Source organism: Balaenoptera physalus (assembly GCF_965194825.1).
Source record: "Balaenoptera physalus genome assembly, chromosome: 9".
NCBI lineage: Eukaryota > Metazoa > Chordata > Mammalia > Artiodactyla > Balaenopteridae > Balaenoptera > Balaenoptera physalus.
The window spans coordinates 16,861,537-16,883,974 of record NC_138888.1 but is presented as its reverse complement, the minus strand read 5'-3'; the positions used below and the strand labels follow the sequence as shown (position 1 = coordinate 16,883,974).

Here is a 22,438-nt window from a genome sequence, read left to right as displayed (position 1 = left end):
CTGAGGAGAAAACACACCCAGACAATCTAAGGACTCTGTCTGAGGTCTCATAGCTGGTGAGAGGCAGAACCTGTCTGCCTCCAAACCCACCATGCTTGGTGGCCTCTTCCACTTTCATGATCAGAAAAAAAGAGGATCGTGGGAAGGGGCACAACTGAGTAGTGGTGAAACAAGAAGAGACTGTCACTATGGCCCCTTCGGGCAGGGCTTGCTCATCCTCGGTCATTTGCGTGAAACAGAGGAGTTATCCTTTTGGCGTTAACTCTGCAGAGACTTCTTGAAGACAGGGACCATGGCTGCTACCTTCCTGATGCCCCATAGTACCCGCTGTAGAATGCTACTCATCAGAGGTGACACCTGGCTGTCCTCCCGTCCTTCCCTTCTTTCTGAAACCCCCTCCTGGCAGAGTTTTGGGAACACTAGGTAAAGCAGTTACTTACTGAGCATTTCCAGGACAAATACCTGGGAGTGCCTGCCTGGGTGACCAGATGTCCTATTCCTCCAACCCCCACACCTGAAGGCTAGTTAGAGCATGAAAAAAAATGTGCTACTGTTTGATGTAGCCCTGAACCTTTCCAATTTGAATAATTCAAACCTTAACTATAAAAAACTTAAGTTGATTTTTAATAGAGTATTGAAACAAGTTTTATTCCATTAGTATATCAAATAGTTTCATCATAGAATTTTAATTTTCATTTGTCTGATTCTTTGTTTCCATTATTTTGATCTGATTTCTATTTCTATTTTTAATATTTTTTTCCTGAAAAATATCTCCAGATACCAGCAGATAAGCATTGTAAAAATAAAATCTTATTTTTTATGTAGGTCGGTGAAAGGCCTTCAATTCAGTCTGTCGTCTGCACGCATCCTCTCTAGGAAGGTGTGCCATTTCCCTGGGTGCAAACTCCATGGCACAGCTTTTTAAAGGCTCAGTGGCATCCTGGTAAAGACTCCCAAGACCTCTTCTTACCCAATTCTATTTCCGTGATCTGAATACGTTTCTCACCCATCTTACTAATATGCTGTAGCAGATTCATTCTTTAGCCCAATGAATGAATTGTGCCCGATGCGCCTCCTTGCTCTGAGACGGTCTGTGGCGTTCCCCTAAGAGCCTGGGTGGGTATCAGTTGTACAGAAATGTCACCTTCCTGGCTAAAACATAAGTAAAGCCCATTATTCCCAGGAAGGAAATTTCTTGATAGAGAGAAGCAACTGGGTCACTTACTTAACAAACATCAATTTTGCACTTACTATGAGCCAGGCAGCATGTGAGCACTTTATGGGTATTAACCCGTTTAATAGTCGTGACACTTGTCTCTGTGGCTGAGTTCTCCTTGCACTGCTGGTCCCTGCGCTCCCTCTTCAACCTCCAGCCCAGAGAGGTAGATCTGGAATGTTCCCGCAGGAGAGCAGAGGGAAAGGCACAGAGACAGGGGCATAAACCTGGATAGTTTGGCTGCAAGGTCTAACTGGCATCCCGAGGTTCATAGCCAAGGAAAGTACCTAGAGCTGGGCCATTCCTGTCTTGTGTCCCCCAGTCCACGTTCCTTGCTCTTCTGGAGATGTCCCCCTCTTTCCAGGGAGATCCACTGCACCAACCTTCAGTTTAGTCGTGCAGACTTTCTGCGACGGTAGAGAGTATTGACAACAGTCTCTGGTCCTTGTGAAGCGCACACACCACGGTCTGGATGCCTCATCAGTGTTCATTCTCCCCCATAACTGGAGATCAGGTCCCTCTCTCACTCGTGCGTCACTGTGAACAGAATGGACCCTCCTCGTTGTGAGCAAATGAAGTTTCTCTTCCGCATCCTCCTACTGCATTATTCTCCTTTGTGCCTGCCTCCTGCCTTCCAGTACCCCTGTAAGCTAGCAGTCCCCAACCTTTTTGGCACCAGGGACCGGTTTTATGGAAGACAGTTTTTCCACGGACTGGGGGAGGGGGATGGTTTTGGGATTATTCAAGCACATTAAATTTATTGTGCACTTTATTTCTATTATTATTACACTGTGATATATAATGAAATAATTATACAACTCACCATAAGGCAGAATTAGTGGGGCCCTGAGCTTGTTTTCACTTGCCACTCACTGATAGGGTTTTTTTTTCAAAATTCCTACTGATTTTTTTTTTTTAATTTTATTTATTTATTTATTTATGGCTGTGTTGGGTCTTCGTTTCTGTGCGAGGGCTTTCTCTAGTTGCAGCAAGCGGGGGCCACTCTTCATCGCGGTGCGCGGGCCTCTCACTGTCGCGGCCTCTCTTGTCGTGGAGCACAGGCTCCAGACGCGCAGGCTCAGCAATTGTGGCTCATGGGCCTAGTTGCTCCGCGGCATGTGGGAATCTTCCCAGACCAGGGCTCGGACCCGTGTCCCCTGCATTAGCAGGCAGATTCTCAACCACTGCGCCACCAGGGAAGCCCACTGATAGGGTTTTGATATGAGTCTGCAAGCAATTGATTTATTATGGTCTCTGTGCAGTCAAACCTCTCTGCTAATGATAATCTGTATTTGCAGCCACTGCCCAGAGCTAACGTCACTGCCTCAGCTCCACCTCAGATCATCGGGCATTAGATTCTCATAAGGAGCATGCAACCTAGATCCCTCACACGCGCAGTTCACGGTAGGGTTCGAGCTCCTGTGAGAATAATGCCGCCGCTGATCTGACAGGAGGTGGAGCTCAGGCGGTAATGCGAGTGATGAGGAGCGGCTGTCAATACAGTTGAAGCTTCCCTCGCTTGCCCGCCGCTCACCTCCTGCTGTGCAGCCCGGTTCCTAACAGGCCACGGACGGGTACCAGTCCATGTTCCGGGGCTTGGGGACCCTTGCTGTACACCATTCCCACACCCTGAACTGCCCTCTCCATGCTAATAGCCCTTGGCACTTGAATCATCCTCTCTCGAAATCTAGCTGTCTTATGACTCCCTTAGAGCCCTGATAAATAATTCTAGAAGTATGAAGGGCTTAACAGCTGACAGTAACGCAATTTGTGCTTCCCAGGGGAATTTCTAACAATAATGATAATAATAGCAACCCCTAGAACAGTGCTTTGCACGTTGTGAGTAATCAACAAAAAGTTATTGAAGTAATATTGAAGGCTTTTTATGTGGACTTTCTAATTTAATCCTCAGAACAATGCAATGACGTAGATACTTTCATTATTCCCATTTTACAGATGAGTAAAGTGAAGTTTAAAGAGATATAGATGACATCACTCTTTTATTAGGAGATTCCTTACAAAAAGAATCATTTAAAAACATTTTTTTTATTGGAGTATAAATTGCTTTGCAATGTTGTGTTAGTTTCTGCTGTGCAATGAAGTGAATCAGCTATATGTATACCTGTATCCCCTCCCTCCTGGACCTCCCTCTCACCCACCTTCCTTCCCACCCACCTAGGTCATCACAGAGCACCGAGCTGAGCTTCCCGTGCTTTATAGCAGGTTCCCACTAGCTATCTATTTTACACATGGTAGTGTATATATATGTCAATCCTAATCTCCCAATTCATCCCACCCTCCCCTTCTCCCCCTGTGTCCACGTGTCCATTCTCTATGTCTGTGTCTCTATTCCTGCCCTGGAAATAGGTTCATCTGTACCATTTTTCTAGATTCCACATATATGCGTTAATATACAATATTTGTTTTTCTCTTTCTGGGTTACTTCACTCTGTATGACAGTCTCTAGGTCCATCCACGGCTCTACAAATGACCCAATTTGGAGTAGAGCTGATTAACGATGTTGTGTTAGTTTCAGGTGTACAGCAAAGGGATTCAGTTTATGTATACATGTATCTATTCGTTTTCAACTGAAAAAGAATCATTTTAGATACATTTTATTATATGTGAACTAAAAATGGTTTCTAAAGAGCTCCTTAGGAGGAAATATGTTGCTTTACTCACCTAAATTTAGTGCATTAGAAATATAGGGAGGGGATGTGAACTTCAGTTGGTCATTAAGTCAGTTTGTTATTTTACATCTTTGGCACTTCCTTTCATTCGTCACATCAGCAGCTAGGACAGAGGGTGAACTCTTGGTTGCCTTGGGGTATGGTAATATACTGTTTATGCCAATAGCCCATCCTGGGTCACAGAGCACCAGGATTTGGATGTACCCACCACACATCCTGCCTCCTGTGGTTTATTGTGTTCTTCCTGAGGTTGTTAGTCCACTTCAAGGGGAGAAATTATTCATGGTAGAAATCCAGACGTGGGCTATACTGCTAAGAACAAGAGCTTTTTCTAGAGGCAGGGATCTTCATTAGCCCCAGAAAACCTACCATTTATAGGACTATCTGTTCTGCCCGCAGCAAATGTTCTTAACCTGAAGCTCCGTCACATGGTTTTCAGGGAATCCTTACACTGCCCCATCCCCATCCATTTAATATGAAAATATTTTGTGTGCCTTCTTTTTTCTGGGAAGCAAAGTATTTTCAGACTTGCACAGATGTTCCCAGCCCCCCGAACAGCAAGAATCACAGTCTGTATGTAAGGCCAGCTCCACAGGCCTCTCACACTCACTCGTTTCACATACTCCCTTTCCAATAGCTGGTCTCTGGAAAGGCCTGCCCACTTGATAACATGCCCATCCAGCTGGACTGTGGTGGAGCCCTACCACAGAAGAGGGAGCCCCATGGCTGTGAGCTTTGACACAGACAGGCCTGATCTGATGGAGAACGACCAGGAGGACTCTTGAACTGGCCTGATGGCCTGAGGTGGGCCATCTTCTTTGGAGCCAGAATATCAAGCTGAAGCTCCAAATGGTGATGAAGCCTCGTGTTTGTTCAGGGTGATTTTTGGCTCTGCCATACTTCCAGACTTCCACATTCTAGCATAGGATATTGTTTGCCTAAGTATAATAGGGCATATGAGTTGGTTCCTGGCATCGACCATGGAAGATTGGCTTACTTTTACCAACCCAGAGTCAGTCCCCATGGCTATCAAGAAAGACCACACAAATCCCAGAGTGTCTATAAGTAGATACCAAACCACATGTGTTATTATTCTTGATCTTAAACCATATTATTATTAACTTTGCTTTGGTTGAAAGTGGACCCCATCATATCGTTAAAATAGAGTTTCACAGCCTTTAAGTGACCAGGGTATGTCACTTTTAAGATGTTTTTCCAAAAGAAAATGTTAAATCCCAAATACAATTTTGGCTGAATAGTTGGTTTTAATGGTCCAGAGTCAAAAACTGTAACTTAATTCCTTGTAAAACTTGAATCAATTTCATGAGGATTCTGCTACACAGTTCCCTCTGTTCAGCCGGAGATTTCTACTACTCCCTAACCCTTAAGAAGTATTAGCGTATTCTTTTAAAATGCCAATATTTTTCCATTTAAAAGAATTTCTGTTGTCAGTATCTGACTTCCATTGACATACAGTAGCTTATTTGAGGCCTCAATTATAGTACTGTGGTTATAGTTTCCCCCTTTTCCCTCACTTCCTTTTTCCTTAGCATCAGTGAGGAAACACAGTGTCCAAATAACGGTCTACATCTACAGTTTTCTACATTTTTGCTTTCCGAAGGTGTTGAGGGTAGATGGGAGTGTTATTCAGAATTCTGCATCTATAGGTCGAACTTAATATTGAGCATGACTGGTGCCTTCTATGTCTCATTCATGGGGTTTAGTGGTAACATGGCATCTGCTACGTGCCTGTGGCTCCAGCTTAATACCACCAGAGACAAGAATGCTGGGCCCCGCTGAAAGGCGGTAAAGCATCTGGAGAGCTCCTAAGAAAGATCCAAGTCGTTTTCAAGTTTGCCTAATAACATGCTCAGTAGTCTGATGTTTTGGACACAAACAGCCAAATCTTCTTCCAATAACACGTGCTTTGGATATCAGATTATGTGCGGCAGGAAACACTTGCAAAAAGGAATCCACCCAAAAGAAAAAGGCCAGTATGCCAGCATCAAAGGCTTAGTGTTTTGTTTTGCTTTGTTTTGTTTTACAAAATGGAGAAGAATCTTACCCCGTAGTGAGCACACATTGCTGAAATAACCAATGTCTCATCAACAGTGTGCCCAATTCTGTAAGTTGGTAAGTATCATTCTTTATGGGGGGTGTAACTAATCTGGTACTGTTTTCAGATTTAGAGAGATTTAGGAGTTCTGAGGTTGAGTCCCAGGACAAAGTCTTTATCTAAAGTGTGGATGTGTGGACAGGCTTTTCTGCTTGTCGAAGGCTATCATTATTTATTTTGGGCTCAGAAATCTGTGTATTTGAAGTTCATCTTTTTTTTTTTTTATGAAGCTGGTCTGTTTTGTGGGTTGCTTTTATGTTCCTTATTTTCCCATAAGTTTCCCTTCATTTTTTAGTAGATTTTTTTTTTTTTTAACTAAAGATGCAGCACTATAGAGGAATAGGGAAAAGGGATTTATTTGGTGCACAAACTCAATTCAGTGTCACAAGCATGTTTTTGAGCACCTGTTATGTGCCTGACCTTGCTGGGCTCAGGAAGAACTCTCGGGAAAGTGGCTTCTTGGTGGGATAAGTGTCCCCAGGGGAACCCCACCCCATGATGGACATGCTGACTGTCTTGTCCACCCAGGGACAAGGTGCCAGGAGGTGCCAGCCCGGGAAGCCCCAGATGATTCCAGTGCAGTGTCGCCACCTCACACACTGAGCAGCTCTCTCCTGGGATTGAAAGTCTGAGCTTGAAGTCAACCAGAATCTCCAAGAGAAAGCAGCGGGGTCTTTAGGAGCAGGGCAACCCCTTCGGGTTCTCCGCTTGCTTTAATCACCTTTGTGAAATTTCGTGTTTTATTTATTTAAAGGGAGATAGATTACCCTACAGCACCACCATTTTGTCAGTCACCCAAGTTTAGAAGCTTGAAGTCATTTCAATTATAACTAAAGAGAACCATCCCCCAGAAAATCTGTTTGGGAGCACTATGGAAATTTTCCCAGCTCACCATGGAGAGCACAGATTCCAGATTGCTGGGTGCCAGACATATGTCTCTCAATTACTATTGTTTCCTGCAGGCTACAGTCAAGAAATATTCAATAGAGAATTGGAAAGAGATTTTCCTCTTAAATCCATACAGAGCTTCAACACACTTAGAACGTGCATGTGCCTGGAGTGCATCATTGCAACCCTAGTTATGGAGCCTGGAATTTTACTTGGTGGACAGAATCTACGGGTAAGCAGTAATGGCTGCAGCCCTCTCCCGGAAGTTGAACAAAAGGAGGCTCAGAGGCTTTTTGGTTGGGTTGTGCAGGCCACACTTGGTGAGTGTTGCAGGTTGGACCCTCAGCCAGTCCACTGACCAGGGCTGGGGCCTCCACTTCCCTATAGCAGGCCGAGGGATTAGCTGAGCTTCTAGGAGCTTGGTTCACTTCACCTTGTCCTCGACAGTCTGTTAGGAAGCTAAAAGGCTTCATATGTTATATATATACATTATATATATATATATATGAGCCATACCACGTGGCTTTCAGGATCTTAGTTCCCCAACCAGGGATTGAACCCAGGCCCTTGACAGCGAAAGCGTTGAGTCCTAACCACTGGCCCGCCAGGGAATTCCCAGGGTTTCTTCTGTTAACAAGGTTTGCTTCTCCTTTCCTGAGATGAGAAAGCAGTATAGACACAGGTCACAGTCATGGGCTTTGGAGCCAGTAGACTTGGGTTTGAAATCAGCTCTAATTCGTAGCAGCTGTTTAACCCTGGGCAAGTTTCTTAACCTCTCTGAGCTTCAGTTTCCTCATCTGAAAGAAGAGGATGGTAACCGAGCTGTTTAGGAGATTAATGGAGACAATGTACTCCTGCACAAATGCAGTTTCCAGGGCCCTTTTCAAACCATCTCATTCGATTCCTCATTTTCAGTCTCCCATAGGGCAGTGTTTTCAACAAGTGCTCATGCAGTCCAGTCTTTGAGTTTCAAAGGAGAGACCAACACAATGGTTCCAAAGTCTATTTGTCATCGTGCTGAGTTCCAGTATTCCAGTATGGCGTGCTCCGCAGTGGTGTGTGGCCTGAGTTGTCTGCGGGCTGCAGCTTTTCCTGTCGCAGTGGAACTGCCCATTTAGTGCCTACTGATCTGGGCAGCTTAACTTTAAGGAAGCATCTCTGTCGGGAATTAAGGAGGAATTATTTTTCCTTCTGCATTATTTTGAAAATCGCCTTTGAAGTCAATAGTTAGAGTTGTTTTCTGATGCAGATGTTGAGGGCACATGAAATTGACTGACCACATCCTGCGGCATATTCCCACTTGTTCTTCACGTTTATTTGTATTATAAACCAAGAGTAAAAATACAAAACACCCCACCTCAGATGCAAATTGAAGCCAGGCTGTGTTTCCACATATCTGTAAAGTGGAGTAAGTAACCTAGTGGAAAAAAGAATGGTGCTAATACTTAGGCATATTTTACTAGTTGTTGCTAATGCCAAATTAACATAGCGTTTTTAAGAAGAATTAAGGAATAGGTACAGGATGGTACCGTGATCATAACCCTTATTTCTGTAATGTGCTAGAACTAGGATTTTAACACCAAAGCTCATTAGTCAGAGTCAGGGAAACATTTTCATAACCATTTACGGAGCATTTCAAAACATAAAAGTCCTCTTGGCTTGGTGAAATTTAATCTTTTGTGCTTCTCCCACCCCTTGGCCATTGGTGTGTAGTATGCTTTACGTGAGCTCAAGATTTTTCATCAATAGTTCTAGCCCTTGAGAGACCCCAGAATTTCTACTTGAAACGTGAGCACCAAACTTTACTTGGGGAAAAACAACCACCACAAATGCAAAACAGGAAGATAATCCATGTTTGTGCCTGAAAATGTAAAATATTGTAAATATGTCATTTTTCTCAAATTAGCATATAATTCGAAGAGAATTTTTTTTTAAGTGATTCTCAAGCTTATCTGGAAAAATAAACATGTGAGATGGTTAGTGATTTTTTTTTTAAGGAAATGAGAGGAGATTTGCCCTACAAGATTCTAAAATATTAGAAAGTTCCTGGGTTTAGTATCACGGTGTAAAGGCACAAGCTCTGACAGACAAGTCAGTGGAAAAGAAATAGATGCCAGTGTAAAAAGTGTTGTGGTGTATTTAGAGACCATTACAAAGAAGGAGTAAATAAAGGTGTCAAATAGTTGGCTAAATGTTCAGAGAAAAAAATAGAATCTCACGTTATAACATGAGCCTTAATAAATTCCAGATTGTTCTAAAGAGTTAGTTTGTTTAATGGAAAAAGAAATAGAAGAAAAATCGGTGGCTATTTTTGTGATGATGGGGTATTGCTAAGGGTTTACTAAGTATAAAAGCAACAAAACACATATATACATACAAAGAGAATAAAGAATATATATGCTTACCTAAAACTTTAAAGTAAGCATGTCTAAAACACTTAGTTGGCAAAAATATTTTTTCCAGCAATGATAAGATGTAGTATGGTTAATATCTTACCATTAATATATAAAGAATTTTTATAAATCCGTAAGAAAGACACCAACAGAAAAAAATGGAGAAAAATACAAGTGGCCAATAAATATATTAAAAAATAAGCCCAGCCTCACTAATAATTTAAGAAATGCACATTAAAATGATGCCTTATTTTCTATTAACACGTTTGTTAAATGGACAAACTCTAGCAGAATGAGAGTCCCTGATGACGGGGATTTTGTAGAGAAATGGCATTTTAGAAGGACAAATTAGTACAACCTGGGGTAAAAAGTAATTTAATAATAAATATTAAGTGTAATTTAATAATACATATTAAGAACCTTCAGGGTGTCATAGCTGGGAGACTAATAGAAATATCCTGTATCTTATTTGTGGCAGTGGTTTCACATGTATATGTAGCTATCAAAACTCATTGAATTGCATACTTTAAACATGCTTTTGAAAACATTTAATGACATAGGTGATTTCTCAAAATGTGATTGGACATGAAGTGCAAGAGAAAAGGATAGCCAACAGTATTTACAATATGATACCAATGTTATTAGAAAAACTATATAAACACAGGAATACAATTAAATTGGAATATCTCAAAGTGTTCATGGTCATTATTCATATCTCTGGGTGGTGGGATTTCTAGTGACTTTTTTTCTTTATTTCCCAACTAATATATAGTAAGCACGTAGAATTTTAAATTTTGGAAAAGGATTATTAATTTTCAGAAAATAATTGAATAGTCACATAAAATTTATACGTGAAAGCAGAAACAGTGCCCACTAGATCACTATGGCATTGCTAGGATTGAACAGAACTTTTATCCTTTCTCTCTTCCATGTTCTTTTGTGCACATGAAGCAACATTGACCGGGAAGGGACAAATAAAGAGCATCAGTTCCTGGGGGCACAGCACAGATTCATGCAGATGGAATCCAAGGCCCAACTTTTTGTCACTTCATCAGCCTTACTCCCTAAAGATGTTCAATCTATTCTCAGCATCTCTCCTTTGGAGTTCATTAAATTGCCAGCCACACACACACACACACACACACACACACACACACACACACACACATACAGCTCTTTCTGAGTATATATTGGAGCTCTGAAATTGTGTAAAGGTTTCTAACTCTGAAATACTAAAATTCTATATAACTCTGTACTTAACTCTTTAATAGTCTTGAAATTTTTATCTTGCTTTAAGAACTACGGTATAAACACCAAAAGGGCAGGAATTGGCTACCTAGGCTTGAATCCTTGACTATTTGGGTCAACCATACAAATATTAAGATGGTTTAATTACACAAGGTTAGCTCATAGATCTTTTCTATTGCAGTGTGACCATCCTTAGTCTGAAAACAAATTGACTTTATTCCGCAGTAGCTGACTCACCTTCCTCCCCACAAGTCATCGTAGTATGAAGAGTAAATGTCAGTATCATGGTTTAGCCAAACCAGATGTGAACTGTGTAATTATTTTCATGTCAGCGACTGAAGTTTAAATATGCATCCTTTATTTGTTTTTAATTGAGTGATTACAGGTGGCACCTAATAAAGTCTTCATGCTGTGATATCTTGAGGTCATAGATTTATGAAGTTTGGTAGGTGTAGACACTCCAAGTTCTGGTCAACCTCCCTGGCATTCCATAGCACAATTCTAAAGGAATGTTAAAATGACATTTCCCTGTTTACTTTTCCTCTTGACTGATAATGATCCTTTCTGAGAGGTAAACACTAGTGTTATTCAGGAATGAAGTTTAGATTTTGTTGATATTTTTCAAAGTCGATTTTCAAAACTGCTTCAAAATTAAGTGGCAAAAATAAAAGCTATGGGCTTTTCTTTGGATATGTATTAGCCATAATCATCACACCTCTGGTTGATACAAATTGATTCTGAGTTTTTTATAAAAGTAATGATTAATTGTACAAAAATGTTGAGAGTCAGGAACCAGACTGGTCAAGGAACCAGTGTCAGGGCAACACCTGGGCAGGCAGTTCAGCCAAGCTAGGATGGTGGCTGGGACAGAAGGCACAAGGAACCCAAGCCCTGGGCATGGCAGGTGGCTGCAGTCTAGAGACAGATCAGGAAGGCAGCCCAGGAAGACAGCAGTGTTGGGGGTGGGTAGTAAGAGTGAGGGCCACAGCCCGACAGAGACCAGAAGACTCCATGGTAGAATATGGATGCCATGAGCTGAGACTCAGCAGCCAGAAAACTTCTTGTTTAGTCGTCAGTGAACTCTCAGTTTCACATTGAGCTATAGGTCTTGCCCAGCCATATTCACAGGGAGACACCTACGTTCAAGAGGAGAGAACTCCAAAACTGCCCTCAGCAACACTTGGTCAGCCCTGTGGGATGCAGCTGACCAGAAAAGACCTCGAGGGTTAGGCAGCCCATGGGGGTCTTCTTAGACCCCTTTGGGGTCTTCCACCAAGTAGTGGTTTTTATTCTGGAAAAAAATGGGAAAGCCAACACAGAACAGAAGAAGTTCTGGGACTGGACCTGATTTTCTTAACACCAATTCATGGGTATTGTTGGGTCTTTTGACCCACCAACTCAAATTGATCCTCTTTGTGTTTTATTATTCAGTTAAATAACATGTCATGCCAAAAGAAAGCAAGTCTGAATTGGTTCTGGCCAAATTACATAACCCAGGGAATTGGGCAGAGGGTTGAATGGCATAACTCCAGATCTCAACAGGGCCATGTTTTGTCCTTTCTATCTTGAGCATTTTATTGTATTTCCCTAGACTGCCCACTATTATAATGATGTGTTGGGGATGAGTGTCTAACAAAATATTACTTTTATTCTTCTTTTAAAGCATTTCAGATGCTGCAGTCATGAAATATTTTTTTTAAAGTTTGTTATTTTCCCAGCCCAGGCAAAATGCAACAGAAGAGAAAATGGGTAGAAAAGAGATAGTCCTATCCAAATGGAACTCTGGGGAGAGAAAAAGACATGAAATATCCAAAATAAATTTTTGATATTTAAAGCATTATAGAATCAATTCTAGATTGTGTGGCATTAGTAAGCAAAAGGCACACTGAGAAATTTATAAAGCTAGTTAATATGTAGGTGGGGAAAGTCTATCTATAACTGTGCATGAATACTCTATAGGATATGAATCTTTACTTTCATTGACCACCAGTTCTGAAACTTTTGAAGAAGAGCATCTTGAAGTTTTGATGTGTGTAATTGCAGGAAGTATAATATATCTGCTAAGTTTCAATTAAATTTAAACCTAAATTCTTCTGTTTCAATTGGGAAGATTAGCATTTTACTGTTTTAGTAGCAGAATACTGTTGTTCCAAGAGAACAGATTTTGAGAAAGATAATAATAGTAATCATCATCACCATCATCATAATTGCTCTTGTTACAGTTAACAACTATTTGGGAATTTATTGTGTCCTAAGAATTTTTTTTCGGCTGCGTTGGGTCTTCGTTGCTGTGCACGGGCTTTTTCTAGTTGCGGCGAGTGGGCGCTACTCTTTGTTGTGGTGCGCGGGCTTCTCAATGTGGTGACTTCTCTTGTTGCGGAGCATGGGCTCTAGGCGCACAGGCTTCAGTAGTTGTGGCGCACGGGCTTCGTTGCTCTGCAGCATGTGGGATCTTCCCGGACCAGGGCTCGAACCCGTGTCCCTTGCATTGGCAGGCGGATTCTTAACCACTGTGCCACCAGGGAAGCCCAGAACTTTTTTTTTTATTGAAGTATAGTTGATTTACAATGTTGTATCAATCTCTGCTGTACAGCAAAGTGACTCAGTTTAACAGATATATACATTCTTTTTTAATATTCTTTTCCATTATGGTTTATCCCAGGAGACTGGATATAGTGCCCTGTGTGTAGGGCTTTGTTGTTTATCCCTTCTAAATGTAATAGTTTGCATCTACCAACTCCAGATTCCCAGTCCATCCCTCTCTCTCTCCGCCTCCCCCTTGGCAACCACAGGTCTGATCTCTATGTCTATGAGTCTGTTTCTGTTTTGTAGATAGGTTCATTTGTGCCATATTTTAGATTCCACATATAAGTGATATCATATGGTATTTGTCCTTTTCTTTCTGACTTACTTCACTTAGTATGATAATCTCTAGTTCTATCACTGTTGCTGCAAATGGCATTATTTTGGGGTTTTTTTATGGCTGAGTAGTATTCCATTGTACATATGTACCACATCTTCTTTATCCATTCATCTGTCATTTAGGTTGTTTCCATGTTTTGGCTATTGTGAATAGTGCTGCTATGAACACAGGGGTGCATGTATCTTTTTGGATTAGGGTTTTGTCTGGATATATGCCCAGGAGTGGGATCACTAGATCATATGATAATTCTATTTTTAGTTTTCTGAGGAACCTTCATACTGTTTTCCATAGTGGCTGCACCAACTTACATTCCCACCAACAGTGTAGGAGGGTTCCCTTTTCTTCACACCCTCTTCAGCATTTGTTACTTGTAGACTTTTTAATGATGGCCATTCTGACCGGTGTGAGGTGGTACCTCATTGTAGTTTTGATTTGCATTTCTCTAATAATTAGTGATGACGAGCATCTTTTCATGTGCCTACTGGCCATCTGTATGTCATCTTTGGAGAAATGTCTCCTTGGCACTTTTTAAGCCCTTTAGTTATATGATTTCATTTCATCCTAATAACATTCCTATGAGATAGATACTCTTATTATCTCAGTTTTACAGATAAGGAAATTGATAAGTTAGAGAGGATTTCCTAGGTCAATGAGCTGGTCATCAACAGAGCCAGCACTCAAACTCAGGCCTGGGTTTTTCAATACCTCTTGCTCTTGGCCACTCTACTGCCTCTCCATGTGAAGAGCAAAACCAAAAACATAAAGCTCTGAGGGAGATGAGGTAGTTAATAAAACCTATGATTCTAGGAAATTTTTTTCTGCTAAATTCTTAGAACCCAGTGTTTCTGGAAAGCTTAGAAATTCTGTTGAGATGATGTTCATTGTTATGCTAGATATGTTACTTTGTTCTGTTTTTTTCTGGGAGAAATACTTTATTAGTTGAAATCACCAGAATAGACTGCTTTAATAAAGTGCTTGCAAAGCCTCAATCTGGTGAACAGTGAAGTCGTTTGTTTCAGTCGTGTCAACAACTTTGGCTTTCAGAAGGATTTTAATGAATCGGGGAATGGAATTTAAGAAAGCAAACAATCTAAGGAAAATCACTTATTTTTCTAAAATAGCAAAGCAAAAATGGGAATCTTTTCCAGTCTAGTTGCTGCAAATGTCTGTTGAAGTCTTAAAAATTCTTAGAGTACATGATTTATCACATAGAACAAAAAGGTCATTAATGAGCACTTCTTTTTTTAAATTTTTTTTTTTTTTTTTGGCCTTGCCATGTGGCACACGGGATCTTAGTTCCCCAACCAGGGATCAAACCTGTGCCCCCTGCAGTGGAAGCTGGGAGTCCTAACCACTGGACAGCTAAGGAATTCCCAATGAGCCCTTCTTTAAGATCTTTTCTGGATCCTATCATCATTATTCTGGTTGCTTAGATAGGAAAATATTCCATGATGTATTCACTGTTAAAATTATAGTGAGTCAACCTTCAGTAACATTTATTTTTAAAGTTATTTATCAAAATATACAATCTATCAGAAATAAATATGGTTACCAAGTAGGGAAATCAATTTAATTTTTTTTTAACATTATTATTGGAGTATAATTGCTTTACAATGGTGTGTTAGTTTCTGCTTTATAACAAAGTGCATCAGTTATACATATACATATATCCCCATATCTCTTCCCTCTTGTGTCTCCCTCCCTCCCACCCTCCCTATCCCACCCCTCTAGGTGGTCACAAAGCACCGATCTGATCTCCCTGTGCTATGCGACTGCTTCCCACTAGCTATCTATTTTACATTTGGTAGTGTATATATGTCTATATATACACTACCACTCTCTCACTTTGTCCCAGCTTACCCTTCCCCCTCCCTGTGTCCTCAAGTCTATTCTCTAGTAGGTCTGTGTCTTTATTCCCGTCTTGCCCCTAGGTTCTTCATGAGCATTTTTTTTTAGATTCCATATATATGTGTTAGCATACGGTATTTGTTTCTCTCTTTCTGACTTACTTCACTCTGTATGACAGACTCTAGGTCCATCCACCTCACTACAAATAACTCAATTTCGTTTCTTTTTATGGCTGAGTAATATTCCATTGTATATATGTGCCACATCTTCTTTATCCATTCATCCGTTGATGGACACTTAGATTGCTTCCATGTCCTGGCTATTGTAAATAGAGCTGCAATGTACAGATTGCCAACAAACACATGAAAGAATGCTCAACATCATTAATTATTAGAGAAATGCAAATCAAAACTACAATGAGATATCATCTCACACCAGTCAGAATGGCCATCATCAAAAAATCTAGAAACAATAAATGCTGGAGAGGGTGTGGAGAAAAGGGAACACTCTTGCACTGTTGGTGGGAATGTAAATTGATACAGCCACTATGGAGAACAGTATGGAGGTTCCTTAAAAAACTAAAAATAGAACTACCATATGACCCAGCAATCCCACTACTGGGCATATACCCTGAGAAAACCATAATTCAAAAAGAGTCATGTATCAAAATGTTCATTGCAGTTCTGCCCATTTTTTGACTGGGTTGTTAGTTTTCTTGATATTGAGTTGTATGAGCTGTTGTATATTTTTGCTTTTATTTCTATTGCTTTGGGAGACTGACCTAAGAAAACATTTCTATGACTTATGTCAGAGAATGTTTTACTTATGTTCTCTTCTAGGAGTTTTATGGTGTCCTGTCTTATATTTAAATCTTTAAGCCATTTTGAGTTTATTTTTGTGTATGGTATGAGGGAGTGTTCAAACTTCACTGATTTACATGAGGCTGTCCAGCTTTCCCAACACCACTTGCTGAAGAGACTGTCTTTTCTCCATTGTGGATTCTTGCCTACTTTGTTGAAGATTAATTGATCATAGATGTGTGGGTTTATTTCTGGGCTCTCTATTCTGTTCCATTGATCCCTATGTCTGTTTTTGTGCCAATATCTTGCTGTTTTGATTACTGTAGCTTTGTAGTATTGTCTGAAGTCTGGGAGGGTTGTGCCTTCTTTTTCCTAAATCAATTTAATATTAATGTCTGTTAAAATAAATTATTGGCTGTCAAATATTTCCACAAAGCCTTTGTTACTTATGAATATCATTGGGATGATATGATTAAAGGCTGTGAATATCAATAAGCTTGAAAACATCCCATGCTAATGTTCAGGGTCATATTTTTTTCTCTTAAAATTGTAAGATTTTTACTATTTGCTGTGTTCACCTTTATGTCTACATACCCAAGCTCGTTGTGGGGCGAGGTGGGTAGGGGGTATCCATGACAATTATGAAAATGACCTATTTGCTGTCTGCTGTCATAAGGCATAAACTTAGGTGTCAACTGATTTCAGGTATTTGACAGTATATGTCAATGTATTTATCGTACATTAGGAAAAATGGTCACTCATATATGGATCTAACCAGGAGATGACCTAATGGTGTTATATGGAAACTAATTCCCTCATAAACATTCTAAGTGGATATAAAGAATTATGTGCTCAGTTGCAACCATTAACTTATCAAAGAATCAGATCTGAATACCTCAGGGAATACACAAAGGTCATGATAGTCTAAAAGCCTTCAGTAATCCTCAGTGTACTGTTCCTTCAGTCCAAAAGTGCTGGAATTGGGGCTTATGTCTAGTGCCAATTTTGGACAGTCAGGCATAGTGACCGGGAACACAGACATGAGGATTGTTAGTCTGAGCCTGGCCACAGTCATTGCCAGGGACTTGAGAGAGTGGGAATGGTGGTTCACATGCCACAATCTATCACCCCTGCCCAGGGCACCAGCAAAATTTGAGAGCAGGAGTGATTCCCTGCCCAATTCTCAGCCCTTCCCACCACGCCCAGCAGCTCTCCACCCTCTCCTGCTTTGGACTTGGTGGGATAAAAAAGGAAGGAGAGAAAGAGAAGTTCTTATGCTCCAGAGTGTTTTGCAACATTCAGAAAAGGAACGTGAGATTAAATCTACCCAAAGAAGAGCCAAAGAGCTTTCCCTCACCTTCACTTCCAGCAAGTCAGGCCTTCATTTTCTTGTCTCAAGTAAAACCCAAGAACTGATGATTAAGTTGAGTAGCATTAAATTAGAATCTTTTTTGGTAGAAATTGTGTAAAGTTGTCAAGGAGTACATGCTAATTCCTGTTAGCATGTTCTACAATCATTGGTCTTCAACCCCATTGCCTCCTTGAGCTCATAGCTAAAGAAGGTCATAGACATACTAGCACTGTCTTTACAACCTCTTGCAATTCTAGATACTGCTGGGGCCAGAGGTGACACCAATACCTAATGGGAAAGCTAATGAATCCATACAGGTCTTACTTTAAAATCCTGATATTTTAGGTGACTTTTAGTAGATTCATCTTGTAATCTAAGAGGAAGTAAGGCAGTAAAGACAAGAGAAAAGTGAATCAGAACCGCGGAGTCAGCAAAGACTTGAAATACTCAGCCTTTTGCAAAGGTATGGAAACTTTGCCACTTTACAATATTCAGTGGGTCAAAAGTGTCAGCGATTTTCTCTTTTCTCCAAAGAGAAATGACAGTGAAAGAGGGATATTTTAAAACTGAACCCGGGACTCCTAGTTTGTCTGCATGAGAACTCTCAACCCTCACAGAAACTCACGAGACGCATTAGTGAAGAGACTCAGGCCCTTAGAGTCTGAGTTGTGAGAACTGCAAACAGTGCAGCCAGGAGGTTACCTCAGCACAGACTGAGTAAATGAATCATTTGGTAAAAGCCATTAGAAATGTTACCGGAAAGTCATAAATGAACCAGCCTGTCTATGCCTGGTTTTGCTAGAATGTAGGAACCATTTGAAATTTTTTAAATGTTTCTCTGTGTACGATTTAAGAAGAGGACTGTGACATAACTAACCAGTTTCTATTATTATATCAAAATGAGGTAAAAATATGGTATGGATTTAACGCTAATTCATTTATTCATTTTTTTGCCGTTAAGTTGTTGTTTTTAGAACATCATGAAACTTCATTTCATGCCCCAATAAAACTAAAATGTAATGGGTTACAGCTTTTCTGTTTGTTGATTTTTCTCCTTCAAACATCTTTGATTTTCCATTCTTTGAACAGGTTTTTTTTCAATGTCTTGCATGTCATTCAAATTATTCTTTTCTCCTGTCACCTCCTCCACCTGTCTCTAAAGCAGTTTCTAAAGTGAACCAATCCTGATAGAACCTAATGATACCTATGCGCAATTTTTGGAAACATTAGCACCTCCTTCTTGGCTGCTTCTAATGCACCAGTATGGTCTTGCCAGCATTAGTGGATTCTTTTTAGTTTTCCCCTCAGCCCCAATCTTGCCGAAGAGGAAATTTGGTGCACAACTACACAATTTCAGGCTCGTGCCACATCCAAACCCTTCCCTGGCAATCTGTCCTCTGTCTCCCTTCCACCAAACCTCACAGGTTTCTGCAGCTTCTCACAGCCATTAGCCAGGAAAGTTCAGCTCAAGACATCACCCCTGACCGCCTTCATTTATAGCCGCTAACTACCTCACACAGGTCAATGTTCCTCCCTTTTTCTCTTTCAGATGTCAGAATGAAAGAACTTAATCTTTCTCATCAGAAGAAGTTTACATTTCTTTTCTTTTTTTTAAAAATTTATTTATTTTTGGCTGCGTTGGGTCTTCGTTGCTACACGCGGGCTATCTGTAGTTGCGGCGAGCGGGGGCTACTCTTTGTTGCGGTGCGCGGGCTTCTCATTGTGGTGGCTTCTCTTGCTGCGCTTGTTGTGGAGCACTGCCTCTAGGCACGTGGGCTTCAGTAGGTGGCATGCAGGCTCAGTAGTTGTGGTGCATGGGCTTAGCTGCTCCACAGCATGTGGGATCTTCCCTGACCAGGGCTCGAACCCTTGTCCCCTGCCTTGGCAGGCAGATTCTTAACCACTGGGCCACCAGGGAAGTCCATACATTTCTATTCTACCTCAATAAAAATACTTCTCCCCCACCATCTCTTTCTAATGGTAACTTCTGCCCAAAGGCAATTAATCATTTATATATCTTCTCTTGGAAACTTGTAACTTCTGTGGCCGACCATCTTTCATAGGCAAGTTCTAGTTACAAAGACAAGTTATATCACAACCAAACCTTTCAAAAATATATTATGAAAAAATTTTATCTTTTTCTTCTCCAATTAATGTAAATTTTAATGTCTGTAACATTTTTACCGTATTTAAATATTCATAGCAAACATTTACTACTGTTCTTCAAAGTAGTAGCCATGGCACCCAGGCATTTTCCCTTCAGATGGTCTTGGTACCCACTGGTATTAGCCTGTCAATATCAGACCTTCCTAAGTAAACAAATGGATCTCCTCCATACAAATGGACAGGAGGCAATTTCATCTCACTGTTCTTAGGATTTTGCTTAAAGCAAAAGCAATGTGGACGTTTTAGACATACACACTGTCTTATGGAGCATGCAGTTAAAAATCTGATATCTAACAGGGGGAGAAGGAGAAGGAGATAAAGCTGTTAATTTACATCCTCCTAAGACCTGGTACTACCAGGGTGCTATGAGTTACCCAGATAAAGTCAATTTAATTTTAACTTAACATTGGAAACTCTCTCGGTGGAATTGACAGCATCCTTGGAACTACATTTCACACTTTCCTGACTTGGGAATGGTTATTTTGAGTAGCGCCTCTTATTAACCTAACTTCTTAATGCCTGGGCAAGAGGTTAAATATCTCACTTATCTACACGTTTGGCTTCCATGAACAGCTACTTCATTCAAAGCCTTTCAAGGGTTTATCAAAATCTCACCGTGTTTAACATTCCAGAGAGAACATCCAGGTTTCTGGTTCTTGGGACTTACCTTTAGTCTACTCATCGATACTGTTCACTGTGATAAATATAAGGCTAAAACAATAATGATGAAAATGAAGTAGGCTATATTCTGCTGAAGAAAATTTATCTAGAATGAATGATAAAAAAGAAAAAACTAGATTCTGAGTACCCAGTTTATAGAATCCAAGAATGAGGAACTGTTTACTCATCATATGGTGAAATTTACTAAGAATTTCTTGTGCACTAAATGTTTTCAAGCAACCGTACTCCCATATTAAGTGCTATGCTTAAGTACTTTCTATTCTCACAGACAGTACATACAAGATCTTCAAAAAGCCCTGTGCATTTTAAAGAGTAAGTTAGGTTATAGTTAGATGGACGTTGTGTAAATTTAACGTCTTAAAATTTAGGAAAAAATTTGCATTACACAAATTTCAGGATCTCTGACAAAAGAAAGTAAATGGTGTCCTAGAACTGTCAGAATTCAAGACCTTATCAGCTATCAGAGGAAGAGCACCACTCAATACCTAAAGTTACCATTTATTTTAGGGAGACAAGCAAAAAGGCACATGATCCCTTATGAACATGGATGTTTATCGCATATTCTTTAGTCACAGAAACTGAAAAACAACTCAGTTATCCAACAATAGCAAACTAGCTTATGACCTATAAGGCATCCATAAAATGAAGCACATAAAAATACACTGCAAAATATGACTTGAAATAATTAATGCTATAGGCGAATGCTTGTCATCAGTTAAGTTTTAAAAGATTATAAAACTAAATAAACAGTGTAGCAGAGGTCTGTTTTACAACTCATATACATAAGCAAGAAAAAGACTAGGATATATATTACTACAATAAATGTGGCTTGATTTAAAGTCATTTTATCACTTAGTTTCTTTCCAAAAACTATACATTTGCATGTGTAAGTATGTATACGTGAGTGTGTATGTATATGTTATGTATATATTATGTACATCATAACCAGAAAAAATGAATTTTTAAAAAGACCTTTCCAAAAATTCCAAGCTAAAACTTAAACTGCCCAAGGACGTTATTTTGACCCTATACATAAGTAGATATGTAGCTTGATGTATATGAAACCCTGGAGAAAAAAAATAACAGAGCAACATAAAAACTGAGATAAAGATGTGACTATATGTAGTGTGCCCAGAATGACTGTGGGTGTCAGCAGTTGTCTTTAACACCATCAGGGCTAGACTCAGACAACGCAGTGTGATTCCAGGAGAGGGCCTCTTCCCTGCCAAAGAAGGGATGTGTGCGTGCATGCGTGTGTGTGTGTGTGTGTGTGAGACAAATAGCCTAGGCCTGCTAACAATATACAGACTGTGAGAAAGAGGAAAAAAAGGAATCTTGCAGAGAAAGTAAAAGCAGAATTTATGAGATTGTCAGATGCCAAAAAAATTTGGATAGAACTACCGGGTCAGTGTTTCTCTCAATCTTTTTTGTTCAGATAAATCCATTTGACCTGGATGCCCTCATCAGTCATTGATAAGGGCCACCATAATATGATTCCAAATAAAGTAGAAAAAGTAACAAAAATGATTTTCTCAGTAAAGATTTCAAATAAAAAGTGTATTTCCAACAAATACATTTTATTAATATTGCCATAGTAAGTCTTCCAATAAGTTTTTTTTTTCAGAAATAGATATTTTCAAACAGAAATGTTTGGTTCAGTTGTTGCTGTGAAAAGAAATCCTTCTGTTATTGCCATTCTCACGATCAAGCCAGTAGTTTGATGGCAAAATGCTGTGTTGGGGAAAGCATGCATGTATAATTGGGTGGGCTATACTTTCAAAGAAATATAGTAGCAGCTTTTTTATGATCTGGGTCATGAGGCCAAAGTTGGGGAGAAAGAAACAGGAGCAAATGGCCCTCCACCCAGCGAACCAGGGCAGCAGGGAAAGCGGGGGAGCTGGGCCAGTTGACCCTGTGGGCACTGGAGTGCCCCTCGCCCCGATTACTCAGAGCACATGAGTATCTGAACAGATGAGCTGGGACATCTTTCCAGCTCTGACATGTTTCATCCTAAGCTTTAGGATCTGAGTGGGGTTGGACAGATCCCACATCAGAATCACCTGGGGTGCTAATCGGAAATGCAAGTTCAAGGGCCTGGCCACAGACCCTTGTAGGGCA

The 22,438-nt window shown here is 40.3% G+C and overlaps 1 protein-coding gene across 5 annotated transcripts in view; it reads left to right on the top strand.

Moving 5' to 3' along the window:
• Nucleotides 1–22,438, top strand: part of UST (uronyl 2-sulfotransferase) — a 384,091-nt gene that overhangs the window by 240,564 nt on the left and 121,089 nt on the right. The window lies entirely within an intron of this gene.